The sequence below is a fragment of the Cryptomeria japonica genome, chromosome 7, assembly GCF_030272615.1.
Source record: "Cryptomeria japonica chromosome 7, Sugi_1.0, whole genome shotgun sequence".
NCBI classification, from domain to species: domain Eukaryota; kingdom Viridiplantae; phylum Streptophyta; class Pinopsida; order Cupressales; family Cupressaceae; genus Cryptomeria; species Cryptomeria japonica.
This window is the reverse complement of record NC_081411.1, coordinates 843,698,704-843,709,530: the sequence shown is the minus strand read 5'-3', so window position 1 is coordinate 843,709,530 and position 10,827 is coordinate 843,698,704.

Genomic DNA, 10,827 nt, shown 5'->3' with positions numbered 1-10,827 from the left:
ATTCTGTAAAAACTTTTCTAATAAGATGCAGGAAGAATTTGAAATGTCTATGATTGGGGAGATAAAATTCTTTTTAGGATTGCAGATTTCATAGACTGATAAATGTATATTCATAAATCGATCAAAGTACTTGAAGGAATTACTTAAGAAATCTGGCATGGAAAACTCTAAACCAGTAAACACACCTATGACTATAACTAATAAACTATCATTGAAGGATTAATCAACACCTGTTAATCTGACTAGGTACAAGTCTATGATAGGAGGTTTACTGTATTTGACACAAACTAGACCTGATATTATGAATGCAATATGTATTGTTTCAAGATTTCAGAGTAATCCTAAAGAAAATCATGAATCAGCAGTGAAAAGGATTTTCCGGTATCTACAAGGCACGACAAATCTTGGTTTATGGTATACTAGAGATGAAAACTTTGACTTATGTGCATACACAAATGCAAATTAGGCAGGAGATGTAGATGACAGAAAAAGCACCACCGGCAACAGAATCAGAATATGTTGCAATAGCAACTAACTGTATACAGGTATTATGGATCAAGCAAATGTTGAAGGACATAAAGGTAAAATGCAAGGAACCTATAACAATTTACTGTGATAATATGGCAGCAATTGATATATCTAAGAATCTGGTATTTCACTAAAAAACTAAACATGTTTCTATCAAATTCAATTTTCCATAAGAGAATGTTGAAGCAAAAGAAGTGAAATTGGTTTATGTGAATACTAAAGAGTAGATTGCCGATATCTTTACTAAACCTTTGCCTAAGGAAACGTTTGAATATCTTAGGGAGCAGCTTGGAGTTATACCCTCACTGGTAGAAACTTAGACAGTTGGAGCATGGCATCAGACTGATAGAATTAATAGAGAAATCTTTTTTCCGGCTTTGATGAGGAGAGCTACTTCTCAGGGGGAGTAGTTGGATAAATTGATAAATTGGTATTGTGTGATAAGTTCTTTGAATTGATTGTATTTGGTTTCGTATTGCTTTGGAATTTGATGTCAAAGGGGGAGAGATATCTATGGGAAAAAAAATTATCTTTTGGGGAGAGATTATTCCTAGGGGGAGAGATATTATGTATTTTGATTTCTGGTTAATGATCTCTTTGGGAGATTGTTGGTTTTTGGTTTCTGGTTTTTGGCATTTCTGCTTTGGCACTTAGATGGTTTTTCCATCTTGTGTTGCCATCAATGCCAAAGGGGGAGATTGTTGGTATTTTGGATATGTTGATATGGTTTTGTCATTGATGTCAACACTTGTCAAACAGTTAAGAACACTTGGAGATCTTTGGTTATGTTCATCGGCATGTTCGGTGACTTATGCATAGTCACCAGTATCTGGTTCACCAACACTTGGAATGACTTGGAGATTACTTGGTTATGTCGAAGACATCATTTGGACACTTGGTCTTGGTGATTTGTTCATTGGTCTAATCGGGTTTGCATATTTGTTGTTACTGGCAAATAGGTCCAGGATATGCACCAACAAGTTTATCTATTCCAGATCAGCATGACACATCATGAAGATGATTTATTGTTATAGTAAATGCATTGAGCCGACATCATGAATCGCATATTGATTCATTTGTAATTGTTTTTATTGTAATATATTTTAGTGAGCCGACCTACTCATTTGGTCTTAGGTTATGGTATAAATGTAAGATCTCATTTATGAGATTAATATAGGATTGAAAAAGGATTGTAATAAGGTACATGTGAATATAAGTAGAGCTATACACACACACATCATTCAAGATTGAAGGAAGGTTTGAAGAAGGCAAATCAGAGCTTAACTGATATTGAATTCAGCATATGAAGATGCTATTTTGAGCAGTACATTATCATTGGATCTAACCATCGAACTGTAGTCAATGTGGCTCCCATTTTGTGATTGAGTAGTGAGCTCTAGGTAGTTGGCCTTTCTGCATGTGCAGACTCCATATTGTACACACATACTATCTGCAGTAGTATCATCTGATTATGGGTAAGGTTTCCCACTGTGGTTTTCCCCTTACAGGGTTTCCATGTACAAATAATTTTGTTATGTGTTGTGTATGTTATTTGTCTTTCTGTTTCATGCATTAAACTTTACCAGTACTACAATTAATTGTTAAACTATCTACCGACATTAAATTTTGGTTTACCGGCATTAAGCATTAAGTTTGGTTAAGTTAGTTTTGGTTTGTATTTATTGGACAAATGATTCACCCCCCCCCTTCTCAATTTCCTTCGAGACCTAACAAATACAATGTTTGACACATCTGCACAAGAAAATATGGTAGCAGACATAGGCTAAGCACTAGTAAATGAGCCTAATCCTTGGTTATTGTCAATACTTTTGCGAAGGGAAACAACTCAAGCTCTACCCAATGAATCAGATGAAGAAAGATTACAAAGACTTATACCAAGTTTAAGAAGGGTAACCCCCATACAAAGGAGGCTCGCTGATCTACAACAAAATCAGATACAAGAATAAGAAGAGATAAGTGATACAACCTCAAAAGCTGAAACATACATAGAAAGTGAGACAGATTCTTACAACTATGAATTTTTATCTAATCATGATTCCAGCCCAGGAACAATTGACGTGATAAGGTATCACAAATCACCTATAGATGATGAAAATATACCAAGTCCCTCAAATAACCAGGTATGCATGTTATCAGAATCTGTTACAACAGAAGGGAGTAATGAATTACCCCTTGCAAACTCACATTTGATTGATTGGGGGTGAGAAGGAAAACCAACTCTAGATTGGTTTGAGAACGATGAAGCTATTGCAGAATTCCTCCGTGTCAGAGAAGGATTTCAATAAGGTAACCACAAGGCATCATTTGTTGTAGACTTGGATAGAACAACATACTTTGGAGAGGCAAGTGCCTTTGTAATAGAAGATATGGATCAAAGTGACCGTAATGGCAAGAGTGAGCTAGACAACCTCCCTATTCAAAAAGAAAATTCAACATTACTCATGGAAGAAACTGAAGAAGTAAATATAGTAGAAGGAGAAGTTGTACATAATATCCACTTAGCAAGATCATTAAACCAAGAAGAAAAGGACAAATTTATACATTTTTTCAAACAACATCCTATCAATTTCGCTTGGTCCTATGCGGATATGCTAGGCTTGGATCCAGAATTGGTGTTACATCATTTACCGTTGCTACCAGGAATTAAACCGTACAAACAAAAAATGAGAAATATGCATCCATAGATTACATTACTGGTCAAAATAGAAATCCAAAAGTTGTTGGATGTGGGCTTCATTTGACCTATTGCTTATGCAAAATAGATATCCAATCGGGTACCTATGACTAAGCCCACTCGGGGCATAAGAATCTATATCGACTTCCGAGATCTCAAAAAAACATGTCCTAATGATGATTTCCCATTACCCAACATAGACATGATAGTTGACTTAACTACTGGGAATGAAATGATTTCATTAATGGATGGTTTCTTGGGATACAAGTAGATCAGGATTGCACCAAAAGATCAACACAAGATGATATTTACCTGTCCATGGGGGACATACTGCTGGAATGTCATGCTGTTTGGTCTTAAGAATGTAGGAGAAACATATCAAAGGGCTATGACGACACTATTTCATGACATGATCCACAATATCATGGAAGATTATGTGGACGATCTACTGGATAAATCACAGACAAGAGAAGGTCATCTTGAAGTCCTTGCAAATATATTTGATCGATTAGAGCGGTACAATGTCAGGATAAACCCCAAAAAGTGTGTGTTTGGTGTAACAATAGGCAAATGTTTAGGGTTTATTGTGTCTAACAGAGGAATTGAAGTGGATCCTATGAAAGTCAAAGCATTCATGGATATGCAACCTCCTTCAACACTTAAGCAGTTAAGAGGGTTACAAGGAAGACTACAGTCCATAAGGAGATTCATAGCACAACTAGCAGATAAATGTCATCCATTCTAGTATTTACTCAAAAAAGGAGTTACCTTCAAATGGACAGAACAGTGCCAAGAATATTTCCAAGCTTTAAAATATTATCTTTTGAATACTCCAGTGTTAGTTCCACCTACTCCAGGAAAACCCCTATTACTATATATATCGGCAACAAACTCATCTTTAGGAGCCTTGTTGGTACAACATGATGATCAAGGAAAAAAAAGAGAAATATACTATATAAGTAGAACCTTAACTGGATATGAGCTTAATTACACTCCTATAGAACAAGCATGTCTAGCAATGATTTTCACATCTCAGAAACTTAGACATTATATGCCGAGTCACAAAGTACAACTCATAGCACGCTTTGATCCACTTAAATATTTGTTAAGCAAAGCAACATTGACTTGAAGATTGGCTAAGTGGTTCATGATTTTAAGTGAGTTTGATATAGAATATGTGGACAGAAAGGCCATCAAAGGGAAGATAATAGCGAATCAGTTAGCAGCTTTGCAAGACAATCACCCACTGCTAATAGACTTTCTTGATGAATCTGTGTTTACATTGACAACATCTACCATGTGGAAATTATACTTTAATGGGTCATATACAAATCATGGAGTTGGAGCTGGGATTATTTTCATCACCCCTCAAGGTGATTCTATCCCTAAGTCATTCAAAATAATTTTTCCCTGTACGAATAATATAGTTGAATATGAATCTCTCATCATAGGACTTCATACTATTGTCCAATGTAGGATAAAAGAATTACAAGTCTATGGTGACTCATAACCGATTGTAAATCAAGTAAATGATGACTATAACACAAGAGATGATAAATTGCTGCCTTATAAATAAATGGTAGAAGATTATAAAGAACATTTTAGTTACATCACTTTTGAATAGATTCCAAGGATGCAGAACAAGGCAGCCAATGTCGTGCTTGAGTAGGGTCTCTACTAAATATGCCTAATAATGAAACTCAGTTTGAGTTTATTATAGAACAATTAATGATACCGGCATATGAGATTCCCTCATCAGAATATGTATGTGCAATTGTGGCTCCAGAATCCCAGTGGTATAATGAGATATGCACATACTTACATACTCAGTATATGTCTCCTGATTTGTCTAGAAATCAAAAGAAAACTCTTATTCAGCAGGTGTCCAGACACACTAATATTGCTGACCCATTGTATAGAAAGGGCTTTGATGGAATGCTTCTCCGATGTCTTGAAGAAAGAGAAGCACAACTTTCCCTAAAGGAGGTACACGATGGAATTTGTGAGGCGCATCAAAGTGCCCTACCACTATCAAAGAAATTGCTTAGAACATGATACTATTGGACAACTATGGAAAAGGATGCCAATAAATATGTACAAAAATTTAAACAATGTCAAATGCATGGAGACCTTATTCATGCACCAACACAGGATCTTCAACCTATTACATCAACATGGCCATTTTCACAATGGGGGTTAGATATAGTTGGTAGTTGGTAAAGTCAATCCTACTTCTTCCAATGGGCACAAATTCATCTTAACAACTACTAAGTATTTTACTAAATGGGTTGAGGCAATTCCCCTTAAATACACCACTGGTAAGAAAATATAAAAGTTCATGCTTAATTACATTATCTGTCGGTATGGGATTCCAATGTGCATAGTGACAGACAATGGACACCCATTCAAAAATTAAGAAATGAAAGAATTGTGTGAAAAATTTCAAATACAACAGAGATTTGCAACACCATATTATCCACAAAGCAATGGACAAGTAGATGCAACAAACAAGACAATATTGAAGATCCTAAAGAAAGTTGTCACTAATGCAAGATGGGACTCGCATCTCCAGTTAAATCCTGCTCTTTGGGCTTACTGAAAAGGAGTACGCACCCCTACAAGAGCAACACCATATTGCTTGGTCTATGGTACAAAAGAGATACTAACTATTGAAATAGAACTACCATATTTAAGAGTCTCTTTAAAAAATATCATATCAGAGGAAGAGTATCGGGTTGCAAGATTACAAGAGCTGGAAACGCTTGATGAAAAGAGACAAACTGCTTTAAATCATTTGCAAGGTTACCAGAATAGATTGATAAGGAGTTACAATAAACGAGTACGCCCAAGGAATTTTGAAGTGGGAGACCTAGTTATCAAGGAGATCCAAAGGAACCTAGCGGAACGATAAAAGCCATGGAAGTTTGAACCTAACTAGCTAGGTCCTTTCATCATAACAAGGGTTATAGGAAATGGAGCATACAATTTGGCTACCATGGAGGGAGATCCACTCCATGACCCTATGAACAACATGAACCTTAAACAATATTATATCTAAGGGCTAGGTTAATTTAGATTTTAATTTCCGCATTGCATATCATTTTTCTTCATAGCATTGCATCACATATAGTTTCCTTTTCAAATACATTGCATTCCCAAAAAAATTTCATTAGCATATAGCAACATCAATAAAACAAGGCAATTGTCCAAGTTTATCATGTGTTTGCATTCAAGAGAAACAAGAGTCATCTCCTTTCTTATATATTCAAACATGAAGTCTTTGAGGTCCTAAGGTCATTCATTTTCAACATTACCCTGTGACGATGATTTACTTATGGTTGGGTAGTGATTTCACTATTTGAGACTTGTTAATCCAAATTTTATCAATTACTATATCTCAAAGACATTAATAAAACCTTTAATTCATTTGAGACATGTAGTTGATCATATGACTAGTGAAAAATCTAAAATTCTACTTCAGCGCCGTTGTAATTATCACACCCAAGTAGGTTTCATTACTTACAAGTCAAGGTAAGAAAATAAAAAAGAAAAAGTGCTTGCCAAATATTCATCTCAAGGAAAAAGAGAAATGATATATAACTAAAATATCATGCATACAAAGTGCGACAAAAAAGCTTGACTATGGGAACATGCAAGTAACTCCATCAAGGCTATGAATGCCTACTGACAATGGAGCAATATTTGATAGATTACAGTCTATAACCTCGTCGGAGCCCAAAAAGCTTGCTGGCAACGAGGCTCTATTCAGGATGCTTTTGAAGTTAGGATAATCCATGTAGCTAGTCATATAGGATGCTAAGGATCTTTAGTGAACACAAGAGTGGGAATTGACTCATTTGCACACACATGGGCAAAAGAAGATCAAAATTTCAAGAATCAATGGGGAAGTTTTCCGCGTCTCCATTTGTAAATCCTATTCACTAAGTGTGTTAGTTTGGATGTTCCAAGGGACCTTAAGGATCAATTGACCGCTTATCTATGAAATTATTTGTACCTCCAATTCAATTGGTGTATTATGAAATGCTAAACAAACACGGTCATCCTTGTTTGAATAGGAAATGCATCTTAATCATGCATATTGCATTAACATAGGTCAGGTCAAAAATTCATTGTCCCTACATGCATTCTGCAGATCATCATGTCATACAGGTTTGCACATTGGGGGCGTATCTGAAAAAATCCTAAAAATCATATAAAGTCCTGAAAAAAGCATAAAAATCATAAAAAGTCCTGAAAAAAAATCAAAAACATTTAAAAACACAAAATCCAAAAACATTGGAAAATCTTTCAAAATTTCAAAAACATTGAAAAACACAAAATCCAAAAACATTGGAAAATCTTTCAAAATTCAAAAACATTGAAAAGCAAAATATACCAAAAATAGCGAAAAATGTCCTGAAAAAAATCAACCAAAAACATCCATATAATGTCTTGAAAAAATCAATCAAAAACATTCAAATATCAATCTACATAATCGAAAAACATTGAAAAATCTCTTGAAAAAAACAAAACAATAAAAAATCAATCAATCAAAAAACTTGTAATAAAATATCTTCCAAGAATCAAACACCCTAGCAGATATCCAACAAACGCTTTGCACAAAGTTAACAAAGGATACAACTAGCTAGTCAAACATCTGCAATCAACTGATCAAACTATCTTATCAATCGTATCATATCCATATCAAGTGATCATTATCTTATCTTAAACAAAAGAGGATACACTTGAAATCAAACAAATCAGTCTTAAACGGGGTCCACAACTTTATGAGATCAAACATTATCAACCATCACATCAAGCAACTAAGAACGAAGGCACAAGGTCAGTATAGCTATTGAATTTTGTCTGGGTCAGTCTTTATCTTTTATCATTTGGCGACAGATTATGTTCCTATGCTACTCAAGGATGTCCACAAGTGACTAGAAGAGCCATGATGGGCATTATCTTTTTCTTTGTTTGTTGTTTGTGGTGTAAACCGATGAAGTTCTAGGGAAATTGCTCTAGTGGGTGTCTGTGATAGGAGCATTCATCTATTGAATGCCACACATATCTTGACCCCTAGTATATTTCCTAGAATGGAGGGGTTCATTCCTTTTCTGCTACGTGTTTGTTTCTTCAATGCGATATCTTTACATCTTGGTTCCTTATACCCTGATGTGCTAAGATCCATTGTTCAATAATAAGGCTCAGTGTTGAATATATATTGTGCAATAAATAATGACACAGGTCCGTGATTCAATCATTCTCATTCTCATCTCATCTGTTTATTGATAGTTTGTTGCTTTGTTTTATTATTTCTAAATCATTTTCTTTTCTAAAATTATTCTTTCATCAATCTCTCATTTCTTTCATCTTACTAAAACTTCTTCAAGATACATCTGAGTTAAAAGATTATTCTGGCATTATCATACAAAAACAAAAATTGCATCCATATAGTTTAAATTGCATCCATATAGCTAAATTTCATCCATATAGTTTAAATTCTATCCATATAGTTAAATTGCATCCATATAGTTTAAATTACATCCATATAGTTAAATTGCATCCATATAGTTTAAATTGCATCCATATAGTTAAATTTCATCCATATAGTTTAAATTGCATCCATATAGTTAAATTTTATCCATATAGTTTAAATTTCATCCATATAGTTGAAATTGCACCCATATAGTTTAAATTGCATCCATATAGTTAAATTGCATCCATATAGTTTAAATTCCATCCATTAAGTTAAAGTTGCATTCATCTAGTTTAAATTGCATGTAATAACCATTGCATTCATAACATTATTCATAAATCACATAGAAACATTTCATAACCATTGCATTCATAAATCATATAGGCATGCATCGCATAACTCATAGCATCATGCAACATACATGGAAAACAATGCATAATAGATCGCCACCAAAAAAACTGCATATCATATATATATATATATATATATATATATATATATATATATATATATATATATATATATATATATATAACTCAAAAATGGTAATGTGTCCGAATACAATAATCATAAACAAGCCCAAAGGCTCGGATAATCTAATGTCAAATGTCTCAACAACACTGCCTCTGTCAATAGGTGGATCGTGCTTGCTAGATCTTGCCCCAGGATGTCGAGGTGGACCCATGACTCCTCCACTGCTAGTCTGTCAAGAGGTAGATCGACTCAATCTTTGTCTCATAAAAGCACTAAAACTAGGCTCCCTCTGACCCTCAGGAATAGCTCTCTCATAAGCCTACCGATAATAAATAGCCTCCTATGTAGCAACAAAATATCTATTTGCCTGGCTACGTGCCTATGTCACCAGTCCAAATAACTGATCGTATGCATCCATGGTGATCTGAGCTCTCCCAACTGTCTCATCTCTCTCGCTCTGGAGACGATCCCTCTCGGTCTCTATTTCATCGTAGTCTCTGCAATATTCCTCTCACTCAACATCTCATCTAGCGACCTCGTCCTCTAGGCTCCAAATCCACGCTCTGTGAATCTATAGATCATCATCATCTCCATCACTACCCTGTCCTCCTCCTCCCCCCTCTACAGCAGGCACGTCCTCTAGCTCCGACATATCATCATCATCCCCGTCCTCACTGCTCGATGAGTCTGAAGAATCATTATCCCCTCTACTCATAGACTCGGTGTCTCCACCAATGTCTACATCCTCATCTCCTCCCTCATCTCCTCCACCCTCCTCTCCTCCTCCCTCCTCTCCCCTGTCATCTCCCCTCCTCTCCCCCATGTCTATCCTCAGTCGTTGTCTAGGATGTCATATCTATTGTGCTGTGATCAGAATAGTCAGATTAGTTAGTGGAATAGCTCTATATCTGGCCCATGATGCATCATACTCTGGAGTAGTCCTTGGATTTGCTGCACCTACAGTCCAACCCCACTATAATGCCTGAAGAGTATCAAACTCGATAGCAACAACATGTGGTTGTATGCATACACCCCAATCAGAAACCTCATGAGAAACATGAGCAAAGTATGTTGTAACAACAGGTGTCACCTGTATCTCTCCGAACTGTCTGAGTACCCAACCTGGAAGAGACATCTCAATAATTCTCTGAGTCTCAACGGTCCTCCTAATAAGATATCTTTGTTGTCTGCAGAAAGGCAAGTGTTGTGCATCATCTCCCCAACCAGGGCAATATAAATATGGTCTCCAAATGAAATGCTGCAAAATATCAAGCTGATGTCGCGAGTACAAGGTGTTACCTGAACCCTTGTGTCTAATACCAGAAGTGTATCTGAACACATAAGGCTCACTAGGCTGTAAATCAACATGAATAACATGTCTAGAGATAGAAATGTGCTCCCACGCTCAAGTCTAGAGCAATGTCACACCGCAACTGATAGATCGGTATCCCAGGTATACAATGTCATGCATCTGATAATAAACCATGGCTAAAAGACAAGGACCCCAAGCGTATACTCGATGATGAACAATCATATCATGGAGAACTCTGCCCCATCCAACTAGAAACCCATGACCTCGTCTGTCAGGAATCAACAAACCACCTACGATACTACACAATACGATAGTAATATCATCATAGTCCAATCGAGC